The sequence below is a fragment of the Bubalus bubalis genome, chromosome 1, assembly GCF_019923935.1.
Source record: "Bubalus bubalis isolate 160015118507 breed Murrah chromosome 1, NDDB_SH_1, whole genome shotgun sequence".
NCBI classification, from domain to species: Eukaryota; Metazoa; Chordata; class Mammalia; order Artiodactyla; family Bovidae; genus Bubalus; species Bubalus bubalis.
In genome coordinates, this window is record NC_059157.1 from 201,595,744 (window position 1) to 201,604,564 (window position 8,821).

Here is an 8,821-nt window from a genome sequence, read left to right on the forward strand (position 1 = left end):
GAGGGGTGGATTTCCAGGTGAAAGATGATCACACAAGGTAACACTATTCACCTAAGATCATTCTGTGTGAAGTAAATGAAACGACAAGCATTAAGATTCCTTTTTAAACTGTAAAGTTCTCCTTTATAGTATTTTCCTAGTGTGTTTTCATTCAAAAACATCATCCAAATCACTGCTTGGAATAAAGGGTTTTTTTCATCGATACCACTAATTTATTGTTCTATGTAAAGAAACCTGTATTGTATGGAGTTCTTAACAGGACTTGTAGTCTATGTAAGAATGTTGTGAATTGACTCCTGGGTTCATACACATCTTCTTGGGTGGCCTAAAATTCCTATAATGGGAGCAAGTCTTTTCTGTACAATTGATATGTGCGATAGATTCATTTTAATCCATAGAAGAGAAGGCTCGACCATGTCTTATTTCTTTTACAGCAAATGTTCTCAGGCAGCAGCAGCAGTAAGTCATATGGCTGGGGTACAGGGTGAGTGAGCCATCACTGAATAGCTAGAAGGTCATTGCTTCCTCCCCGCAAAGACCCCCTGGAAACTGCACGTCTGCTTACCCTGGTTAGCGTAGAGTCAGTCAGGGTTCAGCAGGGCACCAAGTCGAAATCCTCTGATAGAGCACACTCCTACCCTCCTCGCTAGTGTGAGGATGTGACTGTCCACTAAAATGTCACCTTGAGATGTCTTTATCACACACACATCCAATTAATTAACCTTTCCACTAAATGAATTAGTCCCTTGACCTATTAATATGCTTCTGGCTATTAATTCATTGTTTTCTTTCAATTACCATCCATCTTCATAGTCACTCATAATTCTTAAAAATAGAAAATAACCTGTCTTAGGGAATGCTGGCTGGTCAGAGCATCCTTCTTTCTTCCTCCTCCTTCTGGCTTCATGAAACTTCAAAGACAACCAAAGGGATACATTCCCGTAACGTCATAACTCACAGAAGCCAAGGACCACACAGGGGCTCAGGAGAGTTGAGAGACAGGTCCACGGCAGAGCAACCGGGATTCTGAAGGAAAATATAAGCCAGGTGGTCAGAGTTGCTCGATGCACACTGGCCAAGGCCAGTGTTGAACTAAATTGGGCCAGGTTGCAGCTGAAACATTTCGCATTTAAGATCCTCCGATCATGAAGAAAGAAAAATAAGGTTAAGGGAAAAATTCCAAGGGCCTTTTGGACTCTAGTCTATGTGACCCACACTAGGGTTGATTGTCCACAGAGGCATGGAAGTGGGGAGTCTGGACAAGAGTGAGAAATGATTTGGTAAGTATTCAAGCAGCTCATCCCGTAAATCACAAATCTTAGGGAAAATGACTTTTAGAACCACCAGGGAGAACTTCACCCCTCCTTCTTCTGATGCCAGGACTGATTCTGGGCCGGTTAATTCACGTCACTCTGGTGTTCAGCAGATCGGCTGGAGCAGGAGAAAGCAGTGAGATAAAGTGGAGAGAGATGAAAAGGAGCGGACACGGGGCCTCTGCCCCAGTCCACGGCTCAGTCACCACAGATCTGGGGTTCGCATCAGTGGACCTCCTTCTTGGGTTTCACTACCCTTCTTCCAAAGTCTGCCTTTCATTTCCACCTTTTTTCTTTTCTTTTCATATCAACCCACACACATGTGTGCTCAGCTGCTTTAGTTGTGTGTGCCCTGACTCTGCGATCCCATGGACTGTGGCCCACCAGGGATGTCCATGGGATTCTCAGGAAAGAACACTGGAGTGGGTTGCCATGGCATCCTCCAGGGGGCCTGCCCGACACAGGGACTGAGCTCACATCTCTTTCTTCTCCCACAGTGGCAGGTTCCTTAGCGCTGGAGCCCCCTGGGAGGCCCCTTCATATTAACCTAAGATGACGTGATCAACCATCTGTTCTATGCCACGTACTTTAAACGTGTGCTCCTTTAATACTCCCCAAAACTGCACAAAACACAGTCTCTTCTCCCTTTATCACAAATAAGGAAGCAGAAGCTGAGAAAGCAACAAATAGGAAATACAGTCCTTTCTCTTACAGTTCTCTCAAACTCCACCCCGGACTTATATAAGCACAGACTTAACCCTCTCATGAACCTGAAGTTGGAAAACAAATCTCATTAATAAGCACATATAATTGTATCATCCCTTAAACGTGTGAGTGCTTTTATTCGAGTCTCTTGACAAACCTGTTATATCGTCAGGGCATATGATATTTGTTGTTATTTGGTCACTAAGTCGTATCTGACTCTTTGCAACCCCAAGGACTGCAGCACACCAGCCCCCCCGTCCTTCACTATCTTGCGGAGTTTGCTCACACTCAACGTCCATGGAGTCGGTGATGCTATGATATGAAGCTTATTTTATAGATGAGGATATTGAGGCAAGAGTCTAAATCTGAAAGAAATGAAAACAGCTGATATTTAACAAACGCTTACAAGGTCACAGGCACTCTACTCAGAGTTTTAAATATCAATTCACTTTGTACTAATAATACAGTAAGCCCCTACATATGACGCTTCACGTCACAAGCTTTCAGAGATGCAAATGTGAACATAGCCTCTGTCTAGCAGCTGTTGTACTTCTGTGCTTTTCAAGGTCCTGTGCTATTTGTGTTTGCTTGTTTCTTATGTCTCATTTGTGTGAAGCTTTATAAACCTATTGCAGTACAGCGCTAGCTAGCAGACTGCGTTAGTTGGGTCCCTAGGGGGACTTTGCTGCCTTTCAGATGAATTGGACATAGGCATGCGCTCTCAGAACAGCGCTCATTCGTGTGTGGGGACTTCTGCAATCCTAACAGAGGGTTAGTGCTGTTCTCTATATCTCATAGCTAGGAAAATGAGGATGCTGCTGCTGCTAAGTCACTTCAGTCGTGTCCAACTCTGTGTGACCCCATAGACGGCAGCCCACCAGGCTCCCCCGTCCCTGGAATTCTCCAGGCAAGAACACTGGAGTGGGTTGCCATTTCCTTCTCCAAGGCATGAAAGTGAAAAGTGAAGCCGCTCAGTCATGTCCGACTCTTAGCGACCCCATGGACTGCAGCCTACCAGGCTCCTCCGTCCATGGGATTTTCCAGGCAAGAGTACTGGAGTGGGGTGCCATTGCCTTCTCCAGGAAAATGAGGATAAAAGAAGATAAATAATCTACCCAAAGTCATGCTTTTAGTGAAAGATTAAACCAGAATTTAAACCAAGTTCCATGGGTTCCAGAATCCTTGCTGTTCCTCTTAGCTATATTATAGTCCACTTTTGTGCTTTTTTTATTGGGCTTCCCTAGTGGTTCAGATGGTAAAGAATCTACCTCCAATGCAAGAGACCTGGGTTTGATCCCTGGGTTGGGAAGGTTCCCTAGAGTAGAACATGGCTATCCATTCCAGTATCCTTGTCTGGGAAATCCCATGGACAGGGGAGCCTGGTGGACTAAAGTCCATGGGGTCACAAAGAGCTGGACACGACTGAGTGACACTTTCACTTTTCCTTACCTCAGTGCCTCCTGAGTTGTAAGGCATTCCAGGACAGCCAGTCTTTCAGCAGATGTGTAGTCCCAACACAGCAACCTGGTCAGGGCCTGGCATGAAATGATTGCTGTGAAAATGTGACTGAAAGACCATGTAACCTAAAAAACAACAGTCATTTGCATGAGAAAGATTGTTCATTTCAGGGCTTCACCTGACACAGCATTCAAAGCAAATAACTGAAATGGCATTTAAATCAGCCACTGCTTCCAGGTCCCCCATCAGCTGTGCAGCAAAGGCAGGACGTAAAAGGATTTTTTTTTTTTTCTTTTTGCCATGGTCTGTGGGATCTTAATTCCCTGATCAAGAATTGAAGCTGAGACTTCGGCAGTGAAAGCTCTGAATCCTACCCACTGGGCCACCAGGGAGTTCCCGTAACTAGGATATGATATGGTGCAGTCTATGCTCCAAACTGGAACCCAGAGATGGGCAGGATCTCCACACATTCCACACAATTTTCTTAACCATAAACAACCTCTTTCCTCAGGAAAAAATCTGAAGTCCCCCTTACTCTGTCAAATTTCCTCTCTAGAAATTAAAAAAATTTAGCTGTTTGTCTTTCAGTAAATGAATATTTCAGCAAGTGAATTATCCCTTCTGATTTTAAGGCAATAGCAGAGTCGCTGCACTGTGGCCTCTCTCTTTAAGGCAGCTTGGCTATCTGCGGGTACTAATTACCCTGCAAATCAGTAACCAGCATACTTAGCATTGCCACGCTTCGCAGGCGGTGCTAGTGGCCAAGAACCCGCCTGCCAATGCAGAGACTCCAGTTCAATCCCTGGGTTGGGAAGATCCCTTGGAGGAGGGCAGGGCACCCCACTCCAGCATTCTTGCCTGGAGAATCCCATGGACAGACGAGCCTGGTAGGCTGCAGTCTATGCAGCTGCACAAAGTCAGACACAGCTGAAGCCACTGAGCAGCCCCGGAGGTGTTTAGCATTACCAGCCTTATTAAAAAAAAAAAAAGAGTCAAAGGAAATGGCACCTTTTCTTAAGGCATAAGATCTTTGAACAGCCCAAGTCAATGGCTCAGACACTGCTAGTGATAAACAAAAGAACTGAAATACACCCAAACAGTTTTATTCCTCCATCAAAAGCAACATGGCAAGACATTCACACATGAACATCCAAGACAGGTACATACCTTTCCCTCCAGTCTCTCACTAAAACGGACAAGTTAACTGTGACCCTTGCCCCAGTTGCACTATTCTGGGTAAACATGCACCTTTTTTTTTTTTTTTTGAGGACCCAAATTCTTTTTTTTTTTTTTTTTTTTTAATTTGGCTGTGCCAGGTCTCCGCCGCGGCATGCGGGATCTTTCAGCTGCGGCACGCAGCATCTAGTTCCTTGACCAGGGCCCCCTGCACTGGGAGCGCAGAGTCTGAAGCCCTGGGAGACTTAACCACCAGTGAAGTCTCGAGGACACCAAATTCTTATGATTAATGCTAGAGCTTTCTGTTGGAACCAAGCCCTTTTCATCTGCCAAGCTCGAGACTTAGCAACAGCGTCTCTGCCCTTCCTTCCCTCCCCTCCTCCACGTCCCTCCTCCCCTTGACTCCGCCCCGCCCTCTACGCTGAAATATCAACACAAGGGAGTTGGCTTAAATGCGAGAGAAAATATTTCCGTCATCTGTTCGGAGACCTCTGCCAAATATCAAGGTTGTTGACCCACGCGAAGTGTAAATATACTTTGAAAACCACGTGTCAAGGGACCTCAGCTTACCTTATCCACCGGGCCGCTCAGAAGTACGCCGCTCGGAGAGGGGGCTACGCCAGAAGCCGCCGAGCGGCTGCTTCCTTATGGCCCTGGAATAGGGATGATTTGCTGGCTGTGATTCATTTATTGGAAAACAAACTGCTAAACCTTTTATTCGTAGGGAGGAAATTTGACAGAGCAAGTGGGACTTCAGGCTTGTCCTAAGATAACACCAAGGTTAGTTTTCAGGAATCGTGCGGACCCCCATCTTTGCTACCAGTATGTGGGCTGCTAAGTCACTTCAGTCGTGTCCGACTCTGTGCGACCCCAGAGACGGCAGCCCACCAGGCTCCCCCGTCCCTGGGATTCTCCAGGCAAGAACACTGGAGTGGGTTGCCATTTCCTTCTCCAATGCAGGAAAGTGAAAAGTGAAAGTGAAGTGGCTCAGTCGTGTCCGACTCTGTGCGACCCCATGGACTGCAGCCCACCAGGCTCCTCCATCCATGGGATTTTCCAGGCAAGAGTACAGGAGTGGGGTGCAGAGGAATGTAAAAGGCAGCTTCGCATTGGTCCAGTGGTCCCTGTCTCCTGGTGCTCACGCCCTCGTGTGATCTCCCCTTGAGTGTGTGCTGGACCTAACAGCGTACAGCCAAAGGGATGCAATATTCCTACCTCTGTGGTTGTGGTTTAGTCGCGAAGCTGCATTTGACTCTTTTCCAGCCCCATAGACTGCAGCCCCACAGACTCATCTGGGGCAACGGAAGACCGTGACACTTCCGGTTTCGGGTCTTCTCCTTTACTTACTGTGATGAAAGCGCCTCCAGGCAAGGACTGAGGGCAACTAGGAACTGATGCCTTCAGCCCAACAGCCCACAGAGAACGGAATCTTGCCAACCACCACTGAGTGAGCTTGGAAGCCAGTTTTACCCCAGTTGAACTTGGAGTTGAACCTTGCAGCCTCTGCCTACACCGCCACGGAAGCCTTGCAACAGACCCTGCTGAGCGAGAGACCCAGCTGCCACACAACCTGTGAGATAATATACATGTATTGTCTCATGCCAATAATTTTGGAAAAATTTGTTATACAGCAACAGAGAAGTAATATAATAAGAATTAGGGCATATGCCCTTACACTGAACAGAAGCCCTAATGTCCTTTCTCAATATAAACGTAGCTGCCCCCAAACCCCAAGTGTTTCATGGTCATGGGATTGCTTGGTGAGCATGAGGAAAGGTGAATAGGAGTTCATTCACCTTAAAAGCTCTTTCATCCAGAGTTGAATAGCAGTTAATCTAACGATTTAAAAAGACTATTCTTTCCTTTAACAGGACGGGAAGGCACTTGTGAGCTTTGGCCTTTCAGACTACACAGGTCTTCTCTTGACCATCCAGTTACAATTCCTGCCTCCTACAGTCATCTCCCAACTCACGACCCTCTGACCGCACTGATTGGCTTGCATCGTTTCCAAGTCTCAAGCAGATGGTGCTACTGTCCACCCAATACTGACAGCTCAATCTTGTCCCAGCAACTACAGTACAGTTAGCTCAAGCTTGTGCATGAGCGAATCTGGAAAAGGTCTCATGACACGTAAGCGGAAGAGCCAAGAGTGGAATCTCGTCTCAAGGGCTCATCTCTAGGGCCACCCAGTTGCTCAGTACCATTGCTTCTTGATTCTTTGTGGAAATATCAATTCCAAGACTTGCACGCTGACTAATGCTCGCAGCTCCCACTCTACCTGCTTCTGCACTGAGATCCCGTTCTGCTTGATGCCAGCTTTTTGCCTTTTGGGGTTATGTAGTCCCTCTCCCCAGCTCTGTGTCTTCCAGAGTTCACTATGATCTCTTCCTCAGACTCTTAGAATCTTAGGCCTTTCCCCAAATGTTCTCTCTTGCCTCCTTGAAAGGCTTAGAAGAGGCATGAAATCGTGCCTTCTTGGGTTCTAGTTCTACCATTTACCAAATGTGTGAAATTTGAGAAAATTACACTAATATCTCTGGTTTTCAGTTTCCTAATAGTTTCTGAAAAAATGAAATAGTCATGTGTGTTTTCATAATTAAGTGAGATGCTGGATACAGGACATCAGCACAGAGGCTGCCACACTGAGGTGCTCAGCAGCTCTTAGCCCTCTCCTACCTGTCTGTTCTGTTACCCACCCCCCGGTTGTCTTTTCTGTGTAAATGGAAAGGAGTGGACTATTTTTCCTGGCTAGCAGACCCAGCATCAACTGAGTATTATTAAGACGCTTAAAACGCATGCATTCTCGCGTATGTTCATTCTGCCTGTGGTGTTGCTGGCCTGTTGTTACAGTTCCTTTCGGCATCCCCATGCAGCATGCCACACCTCACGTTAGGCACCAGGCACCGTTCAGGGTTGCTGGGGTAGGGGGTGTCAGTGATGGTGATATTAAATCCCAAGTCATTGTGAATGTTGGTCTCCAGGTAAATCTGCAGATAACCCCATGAGTTCATCTGCTTCTAAGAAGTGTTGTAACCCCTGACAAAAATCCCCAAAGCCCAAAGACGGTCAATATCAGATCATGAATCTGATGGTATGTGACTGACTCTTTCTTGGTGTGTGCCCTCTTCTGAGTCTGTTCCTCCCAACTGAAATTTCACATTATACAGAATCAGAAAGGCCCTTCATAGACCTTCCCTGAGCTCAGTCTTTGCACTTCAAGCCATGTGATAATCAGCCTATGTTTGTTTCCAAAAAGCTGTTTATCCGTGATTGTATTTTCAGATTTTTCTGATTAGTTTCTGCTTTTTCTCTGTACTAGGGGAACATAGCCTCCAGTTTTTGCATGAAACTGTATTCTGAGCTTTAAAGTATGGATACCTTTCCATTTTACTGATGCCTTTAGCCTAGGATGCATAACAGGTGCTGGGCTCACGGGAGAATCAGAAAGGAGTTAACAGGTAGTCTGGCAATGACTGACCACAGCCAGGTTGAAGCCCCACCCAGGGCAAACTTTCCTTCTGTATCTTCAAGATCTCCCGCTCTCTTTTCAATGATTTCTTACCCAAATGAAACAAGTGGATTTCTTATATTTAGGACAAGGTTTCAAGCTTTAAGTTAAGGAATGTAAGAGGTGCTGGAATTCCCTCTTAAAATTTGTGTGTGAAAAGGAAGCCACCATCATCTTTCTTTATTCTCTTCCCACTTAAATCATTGTTATTTTTTATAACCTGCGAGCAGAAGCCGGACTAGATTCTACTACAATTTTAATATGAAACTGGCGTTTCATATGGGAATTCAGCCTTCAGGTCCCAGCTCAAATGCCACTTTTTTAGGTTTATACTCTGAGAGTGTTTTGAGATTTTATTTTCTTTTTTAAAAAGTTATTCTATTTTAATAATTAAATTCATAAAATGTTTAATACCTTAATGCCAAAGTCTTAACCTATAAATGATTGTAAACCATTCTTAAAATGTGCTTAATACTCATGGCTGCCTATTTCCATGAATAAAGATAGTAAGAAACTTAAAGTCAACACCATTTTCTAGTTTTTAAGTCCACCATATGTGTTTTAGGCGTGAAAAACTAGCTTGATGTAGTGAAGAAAGAAAAAAAAAAGAATTAAAGGTAATTGAGGCTTTTTTCCCCTCTTCTAAATTGCTATGAGATTT

At 45.2% G+C, this 8,821-nt stretch overlaps 1 long non-coding RNA gene across 1 annotated transcript; it reads right to left on the minus strand.

The window, feature by feature from the left end:
- Positions 1-124: 124 nt before the first annotated feature.
- On the minus strand, positions 125-6,210 carry LOC123335292. The gene is made up of 4 exons (XR_006553666.2): positions 5,868-6,210; positions 5,223-5,305; positions 3,468-3,601; positions 125-1,431 (listed from the first exon to the last, which is right to left on the minus strand). It is a non-coding gene; the product is annotated as an uncharacterized LOC123335292 (long non-coding RNA).
- Between the last annotated feature and the right edge of the window lie 2,611 nt (positions 6,211-8,821).